At 37.0% G+C, this 23,840-nt stretch overlaps 1 long non-coding RNA gene across 1 annotated transcript; it reads right to left on the minus strand.

Moving 5' to 3' along the window:
* Nucleotides 1–658: 658 nt before the first annotated feature.
* Nucleotides 659–5,080, minus strand: LOC133534005 (uncharacterized). Its single transcript, XR_009801959.1, has 2 exons — nucleotides 4,827–5,080; nucleotides 659–3,900 (listed from the first exon to the last, which is right to left on the minus strand). It is a non-coding gene; the product is annotated as an uncharacterized LOC133534005 (long non-coding RNA).
* Between the last annotated feature and the right edge of the window lie 18,760 nt (nucleotides 5,081–23,840).

Here is a 23,840-nt window from a genome sequence, read left to right on the forward strand (position 1 = left end):
AATAAAAGAAGATCAGATTCCAGTGATGCCGCACCGTCGCGGAAAAGGAAGAAAAATGTAGCCATCCAAACGAGTTCCGATGAGGAACTCAATAGGGAATGGGAGAAAGGTAGAGAGAAGCTATTCGTAGGCTCACCGCTCATATTCAGGTTGTGTCGGTGTCAGGACCATGTTTATCCTGGTTCTTTTTCTGTTATGATCCTTGATTCCTAGAAATTTACTTTGCTGTGGTAAAAATTCCGAACATCATTGAATCGTTAACTTTGAATAGGATTTCCTCTTGCAAAATGCACAATCATTATTTATTACTGTTATTGTTAACAGCGATAACCTTATATATCGCTTTTTTTATTTACTCGAGCAATATATAAGTAGATAATTATAAGACAGTACCGACTTGGAATGATGTACTGTATAATTGACGAGATTAATACTTTTGAACGAGTTTTGAATATGCTAAGTACCTGCACATATTTGACCGAATTTGGAACCTACTAGGTGTTTACGACTATTTCATTCCTTTATTGTGTAACCAAAAACTGGTAGATAGTTCACATATCTGTCGCCACAGGCAACAATATGGGGTTGTTCAAAAAAGAAGTGTACAGGTTTTTTAAGGGTCGGCAACGCGCATGTGAGGTATTTAGTAAAACAACCGTTCGGACCAATGACTGGTTTATTACTGGAACATGCAGGTACAGCGTCAACAGTCAATACATATCACTCCTCCCACATTATTCTGGGAACCTGACAACAAAACAGACAATATTTTAGACACAAGTATCTTCAAAGAGATAGGTACATTATTATACTTCTTCTTTCTTCTTTATCCTCGCCTCATCCTGTTACGCGGGGTCGGCTTTCCTAATCTTGAGGCGCCACTTTGATCGCTGATAAGCGTCGTCACTGGACAGGCCCAACTCCTTCATATCTCTTCGGACATTCGTCAGCCAGGTAGTTACTGGCCTGCCCCTTCCTCCCTTTGCTGCAGCCACGAAGAGGCGCTTCTTCACTACGTGATTTTCGGGTCTACGCATCACATGTCCGAACCATCTTAGTCTGGATTCCTTTAGCTTCTCGGTAACTGGTGCCACTTTGAAGGTGCCCCGAATGTATTCATTTCGGACTTTATCTTTAAGGGTAACTCCTCCTGCCCAACGAAGCATACGCATTTCAGTAGTGTGTAGTTTTTGCTCGTGTATTTGCTTCGTAGCCACTACCGTATAGTAGAACTGGCCTAACGGCAGTTTTATATACCTTGCCTTTAGTTTTCATTGGCATTTTTGGGTCACACAAGACCCCTGTTAGTTCGCGCCATTTATTCCATCCAGATGTTATTCGATGCGTTATGTCGGCTGTAATCGTGCCATCCTCAGCAATAACAGAACCTAGGTATTTGAACTTGTTTACTCTTGGTAGGATTTCTCCATCAAGCTTCAGCTCAGTGTGTGTCGTGCTAGATTTGTTAGCGCTGAAGTTGAGCACCATATACTCGGTCTTGGTTCTACTTATGCGCAATCCGTTTGGCTCCAGAGATCGCCTCCAATGATCTAAACTATCCTGTACTTCTTGTTCATTGTCTGATATCAGAGCCACGTCGTCAGCATACAATAAGTTCCACGGTAAGGGTTTCTGGATTCTCTCGGTGAGGGAATTCATGATGGTATTGAATAGTAAGGGTACATTATTATACTTATAACTATTTATAATTAACCCTTTTAGTTCTAGGCCTTAAATTACATCGGCGCGGAACCGAATCCCCTTTGTTCTTGTAAAATGGAACAAGGTAGCTTTGCCGCCAGGCCTCAGGAATAGATTTGCTTACCAGTATTATGTTAAAAAGTTTAGTGAGCCACTCTACTGCCAATGGTCCCAGAGCCTTCCAAAGATCGGCAGGAATTTCATCAGGACCTAGCGCTTTTCGATTTTTCATTTTACTAATGGCTTGCTTAACTTCGTGAATAGTAACCTCGCCAGTTGGGCCTTGAACTGGTGGCAAGGGATTAAACTCACTCACTCATTACACTATGGAATCGATATAAGTATGTTTCAATTAGTTATCAATTAAGGTATTTCTTACTGAAAATATTTCAGTTACACATAGATAAGATTTTCGAGAATGATGGCAAGACTTTCGTGATACCATCATGATAACATCATGTTCCGGTCCGATTCGAACTTAAAAATAAGTCAAAAATTTCCTAAAGATATGATATGGATTAGATATGTCAGTGTCAAAAGTGACCTTTTTGTTTGAAGAAAGGTATCTTAAAGTTCGAATTTTAGAGCGTTTTAAAATCAATGACACGTTTGAGTTATTACAGGTAGCAAACGGGCGGATGTGGCTGCGCATGGACAGGACAGGTGGATGGTGAGGCAGTAGTCAGAGTCAGAGCCCGCATGGACCGCCTTCCAGTGCAGCTGGCAGGTCACTAACCCCCTCACTGGAAGCTTAGTCAACGTTGAATTTCTTTATATACTTAGAAATTTTCAGATGACCGAAAAGTTAAACGAGTAGCGACTACTAAGGACACAAGTATTTATAACTATAAAAAGGTAATTGGAAAACCCTGTTATATTTGTACATTGACTATCTATCGACCCTTTTTAATAAACTTTGATGTTATCTTGGTAAGCCTTGAGAATTTATTGCGACGACTAAGTTCACTAATTGGATACTTGGCTTGTTAAAACAATTGGTCTACTTGAGGACTCGGTGCACGTATGTACATACTATACATAGGTAGGTACAAAATGCTTATTCTTAGAATGTTAATATATGAATTCATGTGGATTGACATGCCTGCAATTTATAATGTAATTTGTATTATGGAATAAATAAATTTAAATATACCCGTTTATTGGTCGGTGTAATGCTGTTTGGGAAAAAAGGAATTTACAGTTTCTGGTATTGGCTATAAAAAAACTAGAAACAACATAATAATTGTCATATATTTCATACCAGCGTTTTATAATCGGTTCTCCCCAAGGTTATAGATGAGTCAGAAAGGGTCATCTTGGGCCTGTCTACCCGGCTCATGCATCTTGTGTTTGTATTAAATCCCACTTATCCTTTAGCCGCCAATAGATCTTCTAAATTGTTATAGACAAGGTTGGTAGGTAATTAGCCGATTATTGACACATTCAAGCTATGTAAAATTGTATAGTTGGAAATACGTAATTAATTCATTGAAAGCCCTGCTTACAAATGTGTCTATATGTGAACAGCTGTGTATATTGCGCGCATGACTGTGGCATTTATGCCAACCTGTTTATAAGTTATGCAATTCAAGTGGAAACATATAAGTATGTAGTAAGTGGTATGCGGCCGCTGTCATCCGCATAGCAATGGATATTGCTAGTCAATAGCATATCATTGATATGAAGGATGAACAGTGTAGGTGACAGTACAGATCCTTGGGGTACGCCGGCGTTAATGGGCCGGAGATCTGAGCATTGTCCGTCGATGACAACTGCAATGCTACGCCCAGATAGAAAGCTGGCGACCCATGTGCATAGCCCTTCAGGAAGCCCGTACGAGGGAAGCTTGGAAAGAAGCGCCTTGTGCCAAACCCTATCGAAAGCCTTTGCGATAGATGCGATAGCATGTTAAATATTATATTAAAACGCCAAGCCATCGGTCGTGGAGAGCTGCAGCCTGCAGTCTGCATCGGTCCGCCAATGCGTGCTTCCGATTAAGTTGCTCCTTATGGAACGAAACATGTCGACCAATTTTCGACTTAAAATACGTGAGTGACCCGTTTTAACATTTAATATGTTTTAAGCAGACTAGTCTCAATCCTAATCTTGTGACAACTTTACCTTGAACAACTTCTGGCAGTAAGCGCTCTATAACGCCCATAGATAACTCAGCCTCGCCATGGTCAATGTTCGATGAATCTGGAAGATGTAAATTTAGCTTAGGAATACTGGGACACTAATCTTAGACTTTTAGCTCTGTATATGTATCCAGCGATTCAATGGGGTTTTCTGATTTTATTCATCACAATATTCAACTACGTAGTACCTCTGGATCTTTGATATAATATTATTTTTTCTAGTCGTCGACTGTAATGGTTGAATTAAGATTTCGTATACCAAACGATAATGACTACGTACTTTTCATGTAGGGGCTCCCACTCAACTATTCATTTCGATACGCTGACCACTCACGTGTCGCCACTCTCCCATAGAAAGGACTGAAGAGGTTAGACACGCGGGGCGCGGGGTCGGGCGGAGTCGCTCGTTTATGTATTTTGTACATTTTTGTCTACTGAGACACTTACCAATTGTCATTAATTATTTAGGTTTTATAGCAAAAAAAAAAGTATTCTTTTAGATGACTCGTAGAAAAAGTATTGTATACAATAGTGATATAATCAAGCTTTTCAATCTTATACCTTACTTAGGTAACTCAGCAAGTTTCGTTGCCTAACCACGTTACTCGACTGAAAAGCTCTCTATTATATCACGATTGTCCAAAATATTATTTTATCAAGCAGATATGTCTGCGAGCCGTACTAAAAAAGGAAAATTGAAAAATTCACTGCATCGGGCAAGACTCGAATTTGTGATCTTTCAGAATACTGCTCTTAACCAACTGAGCTACAGAAGCTTACCAGAAGCGTGCGAATCTTGCTATTCCTTCCATTTTGTTTACACGCCTTAGTAAGGCGCATAGCGACATCTACCGTAAGAACGTTCTGTCTTAACGGGACCGCAGTCCCAAATTATATTGAGAATTCACCATTAACAATGTGCCAACCCATACGAGTAAAAACTAAAAGAATTATTGGAAACAACAATATTGAACTGGATATAGTTACCGCGTGCATATGTAGCGTTTATCAGGCCAGCAACTGCGGCGTTTAGTTCTGCGAGTTTCTTCGCCAGCGATTCTTTGAGTTGCTTCTCGTCCGCTGGTGACAGAGCCTTTGATGATATGGGCTGCAAAATAATGTTTTCATTCTTATTATCTACTGACTATGAAATCTAGGTACTGTGACGTTCGAAAGTTTTCAAAATTGCGTAAATTGCACATCGAAAAATTTTGGAATATTCTCATTTTTTTGTATTTCATATCGCATATTACCTATACATTTTCCATTTCCTTAATGAAAGATTCAAGAAATTTGCTCAATTAACTTATCTGGAACACACCGAAGGCCTACAGTTCCCATCAAGATCGATAACATAGAATCAATTGGCCATGTCGACACAATGATCCAGTGTCTGTTCATACCAATTGTACCGAAGACTTTCAGACGAGGGATACAAGTTTAAACAAGAAAGGAGATATATAACCCTCGCAGATCAGACAGAGAGAAGAGATGATCGATTCGGGAAAGATTATTGATGTTCTATGCTTCTCGGAAACGTTTGTTAAGTGTGGAAGTGAAAATAATATACGCTTACATGGTTACAATTTAGCTGCAACATTTTCAAGAAAAGATAAAAAACGAGGAGGGTCATGCATCTTACTTCGAAATCACATCAAATATAAATCGATAACATGGTGTAACAAACTATCTGCCGAAAAAGTATTCGAATGTTGTGGAGTTGAGTTACCTGACCAAAAACTAGTCATTTTCTGTGTATACAGAATTCCAGATAAAAAAAACCTTAACTTATTTTTCGATAAACTTGATGCGCTTTTGCATACAGTAATGAGGAGTCGTAAAATAAAAGTAATAGTCACAGGTGACTTAAATATAAATACTGAAATATCAGATAACACGTCACAACATTTAAAAAACTTGCTACTAAATTATAACTGTGATTTACACATTACTGTTCCTACACGTGGACTATCATGTATCGACCACATAGCAAGTAACATAAAAAATGCCTTAGGCTATGTCTATAAACTACACCTATCCGATCATGAAACGTGCCAAGTGCTTGAATTCGAAACTTCCGAACCACTAGAATCGTATAATAGGTTTTGGTATATTAAAAAAAGAGACTACAGCGTCGAAAATATAAATAAGTTCCTGAAATGTATTGCTAGCTTAACATGGCATGAAGTATTTAATGAGCCAGATGGTGATCTAGCTTTTAACTATTTTCACGATCTATTTGGTCTTTTTTATGGTCTATGTTTCCCTGTCCAAAGAATAAAAATGAATTCAAAATATAAAAAACCTAATTGGATCACAAAGGGTATTAAGAAATCATGTTTAAATAAAAGACATTTCAGATTCTTATACTATAAACATAAAACATCCGAATACAAATTAAATTACAAAAAGTACAGCAAATTACTTAAAGCTTGTATTACTCAATCGCAAAGAAACATTAATTATGAAGCTATGTTTAACTCCAAAAACAAGAGCAAAACAACATGGAATATGATCAAGGATAAAAGAGACTGTTCAACCTTTGAAAGTATTGAGTCGGTTAACGTGAATAACAGATTAATAAATAACCCCGAAGAAATAGCAGAAGCATTCAGCTCCCATTTTCTGAATGTGACTTCAGTTAAAACAGCTAAAAAGCCGAATACAGGTAACATAATACCTGTAAGCGCTAGTATTTTCATCGCTCCTTGTACCGCGGATGAAGTAATTAAACACATAAAATCACTTAATAATACAAAAGCCGTAGGTTTTGATGGCATATCAACTCAAATCATAAAATTAAGTGCAAATCATATAGCTCCTATACTAGCGCATATGATAAATGAGTCTTTTAGTCAGGGGAAATTTCCCACAAAATTAAAACAGTCAATAGTAAAACCGTTATATAAAAAAGATGACAAAGAGAATATGAATAATTATCGGCCTATAACACTTATTTCGATCTTTTCCAAAATCTATGAAAAAGCAATGCATCACAGAATTACTGAATTTTGTAATAAGCATAAACTTATCTCTGAAGAGCAAAACGGCTTTCAAAAAGGAAAATCAACCGCTTTAGCTTGCTATTCATTAATAAGAAATATAACTGAAGAGATAGATAAGGGTAAACACTTAACAGGTGTTTTCTTCGACATGAGCAAAGCGTTTGATTTTGTGAATCATCATATCTTGTTGGCTAAGTGTGAAAAATATGGACTAAGAGGAAATGCCTTAGAATGGCTTAAAAGTTATCTTTCACAACGAGAACAGTGTGTAGAGTTAAGCAGAATAGACGACAATAATGAAGTAATTCAATACAGGTCATCACAAAAAATTAATGAGTCAGGTGTGCCACAAGGCAGTGTATTAGGCCCGCTGCTATTTTTACTATATATAAATGACCTTCCAAGAGTATGTAATCATAAGACAGTCTTATTTGCAGATGACATTTCAATCGTAATTTCTAATGACATTAATGATATTGCTTTTATGAATAATATAAATCTTGCTATTGATTCTATATGTAATTGGTTGGGACACAATAATTTGTTAGTAAACATAAATAAAACGAAATACATTCAGTTCTGCAATATACGAACACAAACTCCGAAGTTAAATATTAAATGTAGAGATGAAATTATTGAAGAGGTTAATGTCACCAAATTCTTAGGTATTTTGGTAGACAGTCATTGTAATTGGAGGTACCATATAGACAACATTTGCACCAAATTAGAAAAATTTACATATGCCTTAAGACAACGAAACCGGGTTGCTGGTGAAAAAGTAGCCCTAACAGCATACCATGGTTATGTTGCATCTCAATTACGGTATGGTCTAATAATTTGGGGCAATGCGAGTTATATAGGGCAAGTGTTCTTAGTTCAAAAGAAATGTGTGAGAGCCATAAGTGGGAAAGGACGTCTGGAACCATGTAGGCCATTGTTTAAAAAATTTAACCTTTTGACCCTCAGTGGACTATACATTTTTGAAATCGCAATATTTGTATACACAAATTCTCACATATATACAACGGTTAGTACACACCCTAAGCTCCGACCAAGAGATCCTACAAAATTAGTTATGCCGAGATGTAGAAGCGCGTTACAGAGGAAAAATTGTCACTCTATGTCAATAAAAATATTTAACAATTTACCTCTCGTAATAAGACAACAACCATCGATAACCCAGTTTAGGCGGCATCTATTTACATGGTTAAAAGAAAAATGTTTTTATACAATGAATGAATTTTTAGAATCTGATAACGAAGAATAAAATGTAATCCTTATTTACTTATGATATTTAAAATGAACAATATGATTGAAATTTGTAGTATAATGTTGTATTAATTTTTAAATTATTTCATGTTTGTAAGTACTTATACTAAATATAGTTGTTAGTGTGTATAAAAAAATTTTTGCATGCTTATTATTAGCTAAGTGTGTGATCTAATTTTACATATGTAAAGATGACCATTAATGTTTACCACACTTAATGCAAATAAATATATTTAATTTAAGACGTCCACACCATCACCGTACCTATCTGTGTGTATGGTAAAACTGTACCTACACTACTTGTCGTGCTACCAGGACCCAGCAATACGAAAACTTACTTAGGAGTGGACTATATAACCGACTCTCTGATGGTCGTCAATATTCCTCAGCTCACATGTCGATTTTTAGATGAGCCTTCCAAAGTTTTCGATTTGATCCAGGAAGACATAGGAGAAACGCTTATTAGTCAAATAGTATCTGATGTTGCATTGCCAGAACTACTCTCTCCAACTTTGTCGATTCCAGAGAAATGCATGACTCCAAAACAATCTACATCAATGACTGAAATGAGTCTTGAGCGTCCATATGGACCTTCCTTCAGTATTGGGTTAACCGTGTCCCCAAAGATGGCCGTTAAGCGACAGCTTGAGCCGCAACTAGCTGATGAAGCCCCTTCTACCTCTGCACAAAGCATGAGTACTAGCCAGCTACCACCTGAAGAGATTCGTAAGAGTTATGGACCTCTAATACCGATTGAACTGCGCACTCCACCTAAACGTCAACGTAATGTTCTGCTCGATGGTTACTCTCCTATTATAGATGCCCTAAAGCAGGATGCGATGAGAGCTTTTCAGGAAGATGACATAAAGTTATCACCTGTTTCCAGGAATCTTTTTGGATCTCCGAGCACAGATATTGCTTCTATTGACATAGCTGAACGAGTTCTCAGCTCTGAGGAAGATAAGCAGTTGAACGAATTGATAAGTTAACATGAAGACATTTTTATTCCAAACGGAAAACCAACTACACAGACAGAGCATGTGATCGACACTGGAAGTCATCGACCCATCTCTGTGCCACCGTATCGTTTACCGCCTGCAAAAACTGAAATACTGAAAGCAGAAGTCAGTAAAATGCTTGAAGAGGGGATAATCAAACCATGCCAGTCACCATGGTCCGCACCTGTTGTTATGGTTCCTAAGAAGGATGGAGGAACAAGAGTTTGCGTCGATTATAGACAACTGAACGCTATTACAACACCTGACGTGTATCCCTTACCTCGCATTGATGATCTATTGCACAATGCTAAACGAACGCCTTTCATGTCTACCATAGACCTGCGTGCTGGCTATTGGCAAATCAAAGTCAAAGATGAAGATCAAGCCAAAACTAGCTTCGTCACGCCATTTGGCATGTATATGTTTCTCCGCATGCCATTCGGACTCCGAAATGCACCAGCCACATTCCAGAGACTCATGGATGGTTTCCGCATATCTTTGAGTCATATAAAACTCCTGGTTTATCTCGATGATCTCATCATTATGTCTACATCGTTTGAGCAACATTTAAAAGATCTTCAAGATGTATTCGCTCGTTTGAAGGAGTATAACCTAACAGCGAATAGGGAGAAGTGTAACTTTTGCGTCGCAAAGATTAAGTATCTTGGCCATTACATCACAGCGGATGGACTGGAACTCGATCCAGACAAGATCAGTTCAATTTTGAAGATGCCCGCGCCTTCTAATCTTAAACATTTATTGTCATTTATACAAACGTGCTCATGGTACCGAAGATTCGTGCCAAACTTTGCTAAAGTTGCTGAGCCTCTCACACGCTTAACAAAGAAGAACACAGAGTGGAATTGGAAGAGCGAACAGCAGACTGCGTTTGTGACCTTGCGAAAACTCCTAGTTTCAGCTCCAGTTTTGGCACAGGCTGATGATTCTAAGCCTTATACAATAAAATCAGATGCTAGTAGCTATGCCATCGGTGCAGTTTTAGTGCAGGGGGAGGGGGATCAAGAACATCCCGTCGAATACGCTAGTCGGTTGTTAGGATCGGCCCTTTGACTCGGCCATTCAAAAACCTTCACTTTTTTTCCGTTTCAGGATAGCCTGGATATGTGTGGATTTGTGCTTAGGGTCGTTATCGTGCTGAAAAACCCAGCGAGGTGGCATATTCTCTCTGGCATAAAGTATTAAGTATGTTTTCGTACACAAAGCGATCCATTACCCCGTCAATTCTAACGAGAGGGCCGACCCCGTGGTATGAAAAACATCCACAAACCATAACATTACCACCACCATGCTTTACTGAGGATACCTGGTATCGCACATCGTGACGTTTATTGTGGGGACGTCGCACATACTTAATGCCATCCGATGACATCAAATAAAATTTGCACTCGTCACTCCATAGTGTTTTTGACCATTCACTACTTGTCCACGATTTGTGACGAAGAGCGAACGCTAATCTTGATGTCTTATTTTTTGTGTGTAACACCTGCTCTATAAAACGTCGTTTAACAATAGAAACATGGATATCTATATTGTAGATTAGATTAGATTAGATGATTTATTTCATGAAAGACAATTACATAATACATTTGCATTGATGTCAAAAATATAAAAAATTCTATCATGATCGTCAAAATAAAATAAAAATGAAAATAATAACAATACTAATGAAATAAAATTATAGCTCCGATAAGGATTGTTAATAGTTTATGGTTGTAACACATATGTACAATGTGACAGTCATGTATACACATATATACATGACTGTCACTTTTATTTATTCCTTATCAACACGTACGTTTCCAGCGCGAATAATAGTCAAACGCTCGTTTTACCTCAAGTCGGACAACTGCCTTAGGTTGAGCGGTTATCTTCGAAACTACTCACGTGTACAACTTTAGCTCCCCTTTCTGTTTTCCGTGGAGAACGACAAGTCATTAGCAACAAGCGGGTGGTCACAAGCGATAGCGGTTTAGGTTAAAATATCTTATTTATCAATTAGATTTTTTTAACTTGCAAGATTTGACCTGTACAAACATAGTCACATACATACATACATTGAAAATTAAATATGAGTAATTTTTTTTCTAAGAACATAAAAACAACCAATATGAATATTACCAATGTGACGACCTGTCTGGTCTAGTGGATAGTGATCCTGCCTATGAAGCCAATGGTCCCGGGTTCAAATCCTGGTAAGGTCATTTATTTGTGTGATGAGCAATTGAGCACGAATATTTGTTCCTGAGTCATGGGTGTTAACTATGTATTTAAGTATTTATATAAATATGTATTTTATATATTATATTTATCATCATTGAGCTTACTGTGGCAATTCGAAATAATCGAGCCCTGTTTTCGAAGTTACTCCAATGCATCTTACTTCTACGTTTCAGCTTTCTGAACTTCTTCATCTGCCTCGCGTTGTCCCGACATTTTGCCACGGCTCATAGGCGCCTGGGGTCCGCTTGGCAAGTATTCCCAACACTTGGCGTAGACACTATAGTTTTTACGAAAGCGACTGCCATCTGACCTAGAAGGGTAAACTAGGCCTTATTCGGATTAATCCGGTTTCCTTACGATGTTTGCCTTCACCGAAAAGCGATTGATGAATATTAAATGATATTTCGTACATAGGTTCCGAAAAACTCATTGGTACGACTCGGGGTTCGACCTTTGGATTGCAAGCCACACGCTCTTACCGCTGGGCCACCAGCGCTTCATCGATGAATTCTTAACAACGATGAATTCATAACGTTATCGATCTGCAAACTGAGACTTAAAATCCTCTAAAAGCTTCTCCCTCGTCCTTCACACTATAGATATAATATCGCCAACTTAAACTGGCAAACTTCGCCACTTTGTCCTCGCCTAGAGCGGCATTCTTATCTTGTAGTTTTTTATTTGATATAAAACAAATATTATGGGTAGACATTGGATTTTGGAGGGCAAAATTTGGTGTATTCCATTTGTCCCAGACAGGTTGTGTTGTAGGCGGGGTCACTACCAATGAGGCTAAAGAGGTCGTTTAATCATCACACTCCTACCAATAAAGCCAGGGATACACTACCCAAGCAGCACATTAGTGAATTTTGCAGCTTATCTTATAGCTTTATGTTCTAAATGAGTGGTTTAACAGTGTTTGATAAAACTTATACCTTTAAATACAACTCAAAATTGTATATGAGTTCATCCTGTCACTTGTAGTTGCTTAGGAACGTTTATTGTTTCTTCTTTATTACTTATGGTTGGGTAAAGTCGATTTTGCTACTGAAAGTTGCATGCAGGTTTTAATTGTCACTGAATAAGAAGCAATAGTGCTATATAAGGCCCTAAAGTCACTTATAAGCAACTTCTACATATAAGTGGGAACATACCCTTATTTGGAACTTTTAATTCCAAATGACTAGTATAATAGAGTAGTATATCACCAATAGTGGCTAAAGAGATAATTTTACGGCCCTTTTGGCACCTAAAGTGATTGCAACTTTAAGGGCTAGAAATACTCTTATTGCCACTCCAACGCATAATTAAGTCTCAATAGGAGGTTCTTGAAAACCAAAAGCAGTTATTTTCACTTATTTCAAACCACTAACGATCTAACAGTTCCAAAATTAGGTCATATACATAATATCCTATCAAAAACATTTTCATGAAAATGTTGCCAAGACGAAACCATAAGGCTCGCACTGTCAAAATGTTATCAGATTTCTCGTAGAGACAAGCTTCTAACTTTACAAGCCCTAACTTCAGAAACTCTACAACAAGAGTCAAAATATGTGGCATGGCCGTTTCACTACCGTCACATGGGCGTAAGGTGCAAAATTTATTCACTAAGTATGTAAGTGTCTTCTTTGTGTATTGTCATAAGCATGCCAATCTTCCATCCCCTAATATAAATGGTAAAGTAAGTAGAGTAAATACACTTTATTGGACGTCAGAAGAAAAATTCAGTAACAGATTTACAATGTAAATAAAGGTAGCAACAGCGTTCTTATCGCTGTGAGCGATCTCTTCCAGACAACCTTAGGGTAGCAGGATAAAAAGAACAAGAAGCTTTAGTGACAGGTAGTGCACGAATACATTACAGGAATAAGAAGATTACACATTACAATGAAATACATACCAATGGGTACAACCAAATAGTTAAATATTTATCACATACATATATAATGGTTGGGGGAAATTTACTATTAAAAATCCCGAAATACGTATCTGGGGGCATCTTTTATACAATCTTCTTTTTTTACTGATCCCCCTACAAACTTTCCTCTATTCCCCCTAATGGCCTTTTCCTTCCCTTTTCACCTTTACGGGTGATTTTGGGGTTGATAACTATTCTATATCCTTCCCTATAGGAAAAACTATCTATACACTAAATTTCATCTAAATCGGTTCAGCGGTTATTGATTCCCCATACAATTTCTTTTGTTGTTTGTATACTAATACAATGCTACATACCAAATTTTTGCTTCCTAGGACTTCAGGAAGTACCCCAAGGGTTTTGGTGATCATCAGTGAGTCAGTGACGAAAACGGGGTTTTTCCGATACGAACAAAATCTTAAGTATGAGAGCTATGCATCTGAATTGTTTTACTTAATAAGTCCACTATTGACATTATATCCCGAGAATTTGGTTTATCTGGTATAATCCAAACCCAAGTTATGAGGGTTGAAAAAAACGACGAAGCGCTTTTAGAAAAGGTAGGCGATGCGCTTCGCTTTGCTCGTCTTGGCGGGGGCACTACCCTGCCCCCAGATTTATTTTTCCTATTGTGGCGCCTCCTCTGTCAATAGCATTCACTGCTTTGCCACTCGCAAGAGACAAATAAGTGATTTTCAGACCGGATAGTTCTAAATAGAGAACAAATAAGTAAAAATAAACACTGTAAAATATTTTTTGTTCCGCCATGTTTACAAATGGAGTCCTTGAAAATGAATTATTTTAAACAGAATTTTATCACACTGACGCATAATCACAGACCTTTGATAGTTGTGACGATGTTACTTTAACATTGTACGTAACCTACAATCATTAGGTCAAGTTTTTAACAGTTTTATTTCTTATCAGTATCAATTCCTCATTTGATTTAGCACTCTCCTTTTAAATATTCCGGGATCAAATCAAAGGCGCATCGAAATTTACAAAGAAACCATACTATAGTTTCACAGTAAAAAATCATTCGCAAGGATTTTGTGCTTATTTCAATTCCTGTATAACGTGAAGTTTTCATCACTTTACCAAATAGATATGTACATCCAAAATTAAAATGGCAGATCACATTCACTTTTAAAAAACACAACTTATTGTCTTAATTGTTGCCACGCCACTCAAAGGAAATTGGGCGTCTCATTTATCACTCCTTGACCGAACTGAAATTGTAATACATTCATTCGTTCAATATAAATCGTTCACTGCGCATAACTGTCACCCATAGTTCTAATTGCCACTTAAGGTAATCGAGAGATCTCTTATGGATTCAATTTAGAACCAAAAATAGGCTGCAATTTTTCTCCTTTTTGGTCTATATTGGGTCTATATGGGTTCTGTCCACCTATATAGAACTTAGTCATGGCTATATATTTCACTTAAGTATCTAAATAGATATGATATACGAGCTATTTCCCACCCCGTGTGCTACTTGGGTAGGAGCCAAATGTCCCACAGACTTGACACATCTGGCAACAGCGCGCGACACTTGTCGCCAGCGACGTGGTGCGACGTTGCCGGATTTCGCTCGACATGGCTACAAAGTTTTCTTTGAAAATCCAACACTATTTCAAATTTTCTTTGGTATTACTTTTTTATACGCAGATTTTTTACTGATTGGTGAGGATCAGGGATGTCACGAATGCCGCATTTTTTACATTCGCGAATATGAATGCGAATCCAAATGTTAGGGAATATGTAGTTGTTATTATCATTCCTAATTAGAAAAAAATCTGTTAGTACATAAACCATATATTCCCTTAGAACGGGATGTTATAGTGTTGAGAAATGATGTCTACTGTTCTAAATGCATTACTTGAAAACAGTTTGCGAACACTGTCTATACGCGAGTCGACGAGACAGGACACGACTTGCGCACATGCATTCGCAAAACATTAGCTTCATTTGATGGGAATGCGAATATCGATGCGAATGTTTAAAATAATGCTAGTTTTTCATTGTGTCAATAACGTACCAAAAAATCATGGAGAATGGACAATATTTAGAAGTGGAAAAACGTTTTCTCTTTTTGCATGGACGATCATGTAATATACTCTCAAATCAAATAATATTGAGAGATAACTTCCTTCCTCACTGGCTCAGTGACCCAAACAGGATCTTGGCCTCTGACACAAGAGAGCGCCACTCTGCCCTATCCTGCGCCAGAGATAACTTAAGAGTATAAATTACTCTCAAGTCTCAAATCCTCATAATTATGCTTTATTTTTTTTATCCGAATTAATTCCCTGCCATGCATAATCCGGTACCGGATCATCAATATAACGTTCAAAAATAAACCTCAAGATATAGATACCTGGCGACCGGTTTGGCCTAGTGACCCTGCCTACGAAGCTGATGGTCCCGGGTTCAAATCCTGGTCAAGGGCATTTATTCGTGTGATAAGCATGAATATTTGTTCCTGAGTCATGGGTGTTTTCTATGTATTTAAATATTTATATATTATATATATCGTTGTCTAAGTACCCTCAACACAAGCCTTATTGAGCTTTCCGTGGGACTTAGTCAATTTGTGTAATACTGTCCTATAATAAGTAGTTTATTTATTTATTTATTGCGATGGATAGATAACATCCACCATAATCTTCTACGTCATTTCTTTTTAATTACTTTATTATTGTGCAGATTAAGAAAAGGTTGGTACGTGGCGTATAAATAAATTGCTGCAGCGGCTAATGGTTCCACGTCCATCTTGGAAAGCGAATAGATCGCAACTGAATGTCGCCATCGTGTAGTGGCGTGTCAGCCATCGCATGGCCATCGCATGGCCATCTCGCTGGGCCAGCGCTGGGCCATCGTGAAGAGGAGCCATGAAATATTACTAGACCAGCGGTTGAACAAAAATGGGTTTCGATAATATTAAAGTTTTTTCTTTTTTGATATGTCATTGGGAGTATGTTAAATAATACTTTGGTAAAAAGTTAGAAATTTTAAGGTTGAGCTTTCGGGTATATTTGAATATTTTAATTTTTGCTAATAACTAAGTAAATATAGAATTAAAGTTACAGAAAACTTTAGCATATCGAATAACACTTCAATTTATGTACAATTTTCAGTTTTTAGAAATCTGGAACAGCTGCTTTCTGGTAAACGTAAAAACACGAGTTATTTTGTCAATATAGAATTAGAGTTGCTGATATTGCAAAATTACGATATTATCGATCAACTTAGTATTCTAGTAAAAAGTTAGACATGTAGACAATGTGCTTGTCTAGATATTGATTTCAGGTTAAGCAGTATAGCTAATATTGAATTAAAGTTTGTAGAGTTAATAATAATCGATCATCAACAATGATCTCAGTTACTAAACAAAAATTTAGAAATATAAAATCACGGCGACACTCATTACTGATATGTATGCATTCCTTGCTTATATAAATACGTTACGTTTCAAATGCGCGGCAAGTTTGCGCGCGCCGCGCGCTGTGGCAGGAGGCAGCGAACAACGGTAGTGGGGAGCGGGGTGCCCTTGACTGCGTCTACGGTCCATCAAAAAAATTCCTAAAGCGTGTTTTAAATTAATAGCAATAGAAAATTGTTATTTTGTTGTTACTATAATAGGTATTGCCCGCGGTTTCGTTCACGTAGAATTCGTTATCGCGTTACATGAATATTATTTATTTATTTAAACTTTATTGCACAAACAAAAAAAAAAACACAAATGGCGGACTTAATGCCAAAAGGCATTCTCTACCAGTCAACCATTGGGTCAAATAGAGACATAAAAAACACATTCTCATACAGATGACCACCCTTCCTTGTACCATTTTAAAAGCCAGTTGCAGCTTTTCTATCCCGATTTTTTTCAGATGTTTGGACTTGGTATTTTCCTCGCGATAGTTATTTGTTTTAAGGGGAATGTTGTTGTTAACCGCTAATGCTAATATTGATAACCGATAGTTATATAGAGATACGTTATAAGGTATATGCACCCTCATGTTATTTATTTCTGATAAGAAATAAATGTAAGACAAAATTCACAGTGATACATTTCAAGTAGGTTGCCTTGTAAGATTGCGTACGGATAGTTTTTTTGTTTGTTATTTCATCGTATGATATATCAAATGAAAGCTTATTTGAAAGTTGCCGTATTAAAAAAGTTGGTCCAGTTAATGGTCGCCTAGATTAACCGATTTTTAAATAAAATGTAGGCAACCATGGACTGGACCAACTTGTTAAAAAGGCAACCTAGTACAGTTAGTAATATAGTACCTGGACGACCGAGCTTTGCTCGGTTATAACTATTTATTGTAATATGGTGGTGATAATCTACATAAACTTAAAAAGTAAAATGTGAACTGACAATTATTATTATTTACAATCGATTTTAACCTTACAGCACTTGTCACAGAGTAACGCCATCTATTGTCGATTTCTCTTATTACATAGGTCATTTTTTTTTACTAAATTAAACTTGTGTAAAACAATAAAAATTAAAAAATTATATATAAACTTGAACATATAAAAAAAAAAAGTTAGTCACCGGGCGAGATACGAACCCGTAACACTCGTTTAGCAGTCCGCGTCTTAACCCGCTGGACCAGACGGACAGTGGCCGGCAATACGAAATTAGTGACTATATTCTGCGTCGAAAGAAAAACGCATGAAAACTCGAAAACACGCGTTTTCCCAAACATAAGACTAATCTAGATAGATTGTATACCCCCAAAAACCCCTATATACCAAATTTCAGCGAAATCGTTAGAGCCGTTTCCGAGATCACAGAAATATTATTATATATATATACAAGAATTGCTCGTTTAAAGGTATAAGATAAAATAACTTTTCTTTTGATATATCATGTGACGTTTTCGTTTACACACTAAAAGCACAGTGTAAAAAGTAACAGTGGGCCGACGCCTTTGATGTTTGCGTAAATGCCGACACCGCTCAAGGTCTCCGTACCTACCTAGGGTTATCACAGACTTACACAACTGCCCAAAAGAGGATGGAAATGTTTTTAGTTTTCATGTTGTATGATGTATGTGTACTAATTTTACAAATGACGTCCATTTTGGAAATAAAGATGGCGGACGTCACTTTTTTGAAAAAGTCGTCATGGGTGTTGTTTTCTGGGTTTTTAGGGGTGTGGATTTCAAAAATGACATCTATTTTGAAAATAAATATGGCGGACGCTACTTTTTGAAATGGGTGTCGATGTGTGTAGCCGTCATATCAACCACCTTTAATTCTAAAATGGTCTCTATTTTTGAAATCTGCACCAACAAGAACCGCCAAAATTGACGTCATTTTTGTAATTGGAACCCCGAGGAACCTCGGAGATGACACCCATATCGATTTTTAAGAAAAATTAATGTCCGCCATCTTGGATTTCAAAATAGACGTCATTTTCGTAATCGGAATCCCGAGGAACCTCGGATATGACACCCATATCGACTTTTAAGAAAAAATAATTTCCGCCATCTTGGATTTCAAAATGAACGTCATTTTCGTAATCGGATCCCCGAGGAACCTCGGAGATGACACCCATATCGATTTTTAAGAAAAATTAATGTCCGCCATCTTGGATTTCAAAATGAACGTCATTTTCGTAATCGGAACCCCGAGGAACCTCGGAGATGACACTCATATCGATTTTTAAGAAAAATTAATGTCCGCCATCTTGGATTTCAAAATAGACGTCATTTTCGTAATCGGAATCCCGAGGAACCTCGGAGATGACACCCATACCGATTTTTAAGAAAAATGAATGTCCGCCATCTTGGGTTCCATAATGGATGTCATTTTCGTAATCGGCACCCTGAGGACTTTCAAAAATAATGAAAACATCAAATACTACATGATACATATACAAACAGAAGCAAGAAACAATTTCTTGCTTTTTAAAGTCTTAAACTACTCATAATTTCTTAAAATAAGTTATAAAACATGTCCGCCATTTTGAATTTGAAAATTGATATCATAATAATGATATATTTTTGTTTACACTGAGACAAATAATTAGCACATGTCGTATGAAATATTTTAAATGTGTGTGTTTTTTTTTTTTATACTACGTCGGTGGCAAACAAGCATACGGCCTGCCTGGTGGTAAGCAGCATCCGTAGCCTATGTACGCCTGCAACTCCAGAGGAGTTACATGCGCGTTGCCGACCCTAACACCCTCCCACCTCTCGTTGAGCTCTGGCAACCTTACTCACCGACAGGAACACAACACTATGAGTAGGGTCTAGTGTTATTTGGCTGCGATTTTCTGTAAGGTGGAGGTACTTCCCCAGTTGGGTTCTGCTCTAGATCTGGAATGACATCCGCTGTGCTGTGCCAGACACAGAGCCAGATGACATTTACAATGCCCATACCTCTCTTATAATGCCTGTGCTAAAAATGTGATTGCGAACTACCTGCAATAACTATACAGTACCTGGGCGACCGAGCTTTGCTCGGTTATAACTAACTATTTATTGTAATATGGTGGTGTATAGGTGATAATCTTAACTACATTCTTTTACTAAATTAAACTTGTCTGAAACAATAAAAATTAAAAAATTATATATAAAATTGAACATAAAAAAAAAAAAAAGTTAGTCACCAGGCGGGATTCGAACCCGTAACACTCGTTTAGCAGTCCGCGTCTTAACCCGCTGGACCAGACGGACAGTGGCCGGCAACACGAAATTAGCGACCATATTCTGCGTCGAAAGAAAAACGCATGAAAACTCGAAAACACGCGTTTTCCCAAACATAAGACTAATCTAGATCGATTGTTTACCCCCAAAAACCCCCATATACCAAATTTCAGCAAAATCGTTAGAGCCGTTTCCGAGATCCCGGAAATATATATATATATACAAGAATTGCTCGTTTAAAGGTATAAGATAATTAGGCATTAAAACACTCGTGTGATCTTTTTAAGAAACTCACTTCGTTCGTTTCCTAAGCCCACACTCGTGTATTTTAATGCCTTTTATTATGTAGCAGTAACATAAACTACTAATATATGTTGAAAGTAAGTACAGGCGGCTAACACAATGGTAACAAAAGACAAAAGTTTTGAAAATGTAATTTTCATCATCGTCACTTGGCTGTACATTTGAGGGCCTATCGCGAACCACGTTCGAAGTGTTACCTCTCTGTCGCACTTGTAAATTCGTACGTAAGTATGACAGGGAGGCAACACGTCGAACGTGGTTCGCGGTAAGCCCTCTGATGCCACCTCCATTAGTCTTTTGTACGCCGGTATAGCCTTCGACTCAATGTATAATCTACACTTTTTATGGAAACGTAGTTCCTCCTTCCCGTAGAAATATTTAACTTTCCCATCACCAAGAAAGATTATTTGCTCGCAGTTATTAACTGCTCAATTCCTCGTTTTTTCTCTGTTACTAAGTCAGTACAGTACACATATCAAACATTTTTCACTCATTTTGACGTCATAATAACTTTTATTCTATAATTAAATTCATGTAATGTCCGCATTTAATTGATGTGCACGATAAATAAACAAATGAATGATTTGAAAGAAAAGACAAACAGCGCTTGCGAAGCTGAGCGGGGGGCGCGGGCGGGGCGAGGTATCTATCGCTCACTAGGTCGGCTACGATAGGCTCCCGCGCGCCGAGCCGACATGTTGACGGACCAGCGCGGCGTGGTTATGAATTTCGCGCCTTTTTAAGTTGATTTTACTATTACAATGCAAGCTACACACAGATATTTCTACCTTTCCATAAAATGGCTGCATATATTATTTTATAGTAATAGACTTATCTCTACGGACTTTAATTCAATATTAGATCTTACAGGACAAAAAACGCATATTAATTGTAAAGCACATATCCTATTCTTCTAATTTTTTGCCTTGCCTATTAACTTAAGAATTTAGATATGATATTGTGGATTTTTCAAACTTTAATTCAATATTGACAAAATAATAAGCTAATTTGAGTTTGACAAAGTAGCACGTTGATTTTTTTTCTAAAAATTTGATAGCATAAAGCTTCATACATATTATAAAAGACGATGCTTAAATTTTGTACTTTAATTCAATATTCAAAATTCATCAATAAAAATACATAAATACCTTATTTATATCTAACGCTCGTTCTAAATTTTCTTCATATATTACAAATATGCTTAAAAATATGTCCCATACCAGATAAACATCACTTTTCACTCTTTAGAATTATCGAAACTTATAGGGCAAAAATCCGGTCCCACTATTGGTCTATACGACATTTAAATAAAACGACATTCACAGAAGAGAAAGATCACAGCGATCTGCTACTAAGCAGACCAACTGGAAAATTATCTTCACTGTACAGACCAGCAATAACATCATTATATCACTGATGCTGCTTACTTTACAAGTAGGTGCTTATACTGATTATGTATGTGCCTAGTTGTATTCCTGATAGAAGTCGCGTCCAGAATGCCTGGAATGTTCCCAGCTAGATATCTTGGGCGACGTTTACCGAACCCAGTTTGTTGTTAATAAATACTAATTAATTAACTAATCAGTTCAACGCCACTGTGTAAATGTTTTGTTATCGTCGCGTCGCCAACAAAAGTAAATAATCAATAACACTATTTTGATTCACTTTAAACTTTAAATATAAACATATTCATGATTCAACAATACGATAATGGCGATTGCTCGTCTTTTTAGGGTTCCGTAGCCAAATGGCAAAAAACGGAACCCTTATAGATTCGTCATGTCCGTCTGTCTGTCCGATTCTGTCACAGCCACTTTTTTCCGAAACTATAAAAGCTATACTGTTCAAACTTGGTAAGTAGATGTATTCTATGAACCGCATTATGATGTTCACACAAAAATAGAAAAAAAACAATAAATTTTGGGGGTTCCCCATACTTAGAACTGAAACTCAAAAAATCTTTTTTCATCAAACTCATACGTGTGGGGTATCTATGGATAGGTCTTTAAAAATGATATTGAGGTTTCTAATATCATTTTTTTCTAAACTGAAAAGTTTGCGCGAGAGACACTTCCAAAGTGGTAAAAAGTGTGTCCCCCCCCCGTAACTTCTAAAATAACAGAATGAAAAATCTAAAAAAAATATATGATATACATTGCCATGCAAACTTCCACCGAAAATTGGTTCGAACGAGATCTAGTAAGTAGTTTTTTTTTAATACGTCATAAAAATTTAAAAAAAAAATTTTTTTCATCAAACCCATACGTGTGGGGTATCTATGGATAGGTCTTCAAAAATGATATTTAGGTTTCTAATATCATTTTTTTCTAAACTGAATAGTTTGCGCGAGAGACACTTCCAAAGTGAAAAAATGTGTGTCCCCCCCCCCCTGTAACTTCTAAAATAACAAATACAAATACAAATACAAATACAAATACAAATTTCTTTATTTTGCTTAAAAATGTGGTACAAAAGATGGTATAAGAATATATCGTGGTCACACACATTCCTCCAGAAACTGGCATGCAAAATTATTACAGTAAGTACCTAAATATAAAGAATCATGCATTGGTACGCATTTAGAGTACTTAAATCTAAAGTATTACTAAAATATCACAATTACAGATACATTACCTACTAGTATGTCATAGCCACAATATACAGATGCAATAACTAATCAATTATATATAAAATGTCAGATTTGCTGTCCATAGTAATCAAAATATTCGTCAACAGAATAAAAACATTCTTGAATTAGCCAGTTCTTAAGTTTACGCTTGAATAAACTAATAGGCAAATTTTTTATGTCATCATGCAAACGATTAAAAATGTCAATGGACTTACAGTATGCATTATTGCTGTACAATTGTGTCTTACGGCCAGGGCCAGCGAGACGATTTGGATACCTTGTATGAAAGTTGCATATATCTTTGAATGTTTTGAAGAGTTCTGGATGACCCTTGACGAATAAACAAACTTCATATATATAAATACATGGCACAGTCAATAAATTCAGGTCTTTGAATAGCGGCCGACAAGATGTTAAGACGTCTACATTACAGATCGCCCTGACGCACTGCTTTTGTGATAAAAGTGCGCGCCTTGCATGGCTTGAATTTCCCCAGAGGATAACGGCGTATCTGAGCAGTGAGCAAACGTAGCCATGATAGGCCTGTATTGCGGTCTGCTTGGTGCTAATCTTAGCCAATTTCCAAAGAGCATAAGCAAATGAGTTAATTTTACTGCATAATTTGTTAATATGCTCACCCCAAGAACATTTGTCATCCAAGCAGATACCTAAAAACATTGTCTGACTTGATTCTGTTATCACCTGGTCTGCAAAAGTTACAGTCAGTTGTTTCTTTTTGCCATTTCTATTTACAAACTGGACAAATGTGGTTTTTGCTATATTTACTTTAAGATTGTTCCTATGTAACCAATTTATTACATCAGCGATTGTCTTATTTATGTCATTATTATACGTTCTGTCATCATTACATGGTATGACGACCGATAGGTCATCCGCAAAAAGAATACACTCAAATTTTATCGCATTCGGTAGGTCGTTAATGTACAGTAAAAAAAGCAGGGGA

Source organism: Cydia pomonella, unplaced genomic scaffold (genome assembly GCF_033807575.1).
Source record: "Cydia pomonella isolate Wapato2018A unplaced genomic scaffold, ilCydPomo1 PGA_scaffold_31, whole genome shotgun sequence".
NCBI classification, from domain to species: domain Eukaryota; kingdom Metazoa; phylum Arthropoda; class Insecta; order Lepidoptera; family Tortricidae; genus Cydia; species Cydia pomonella.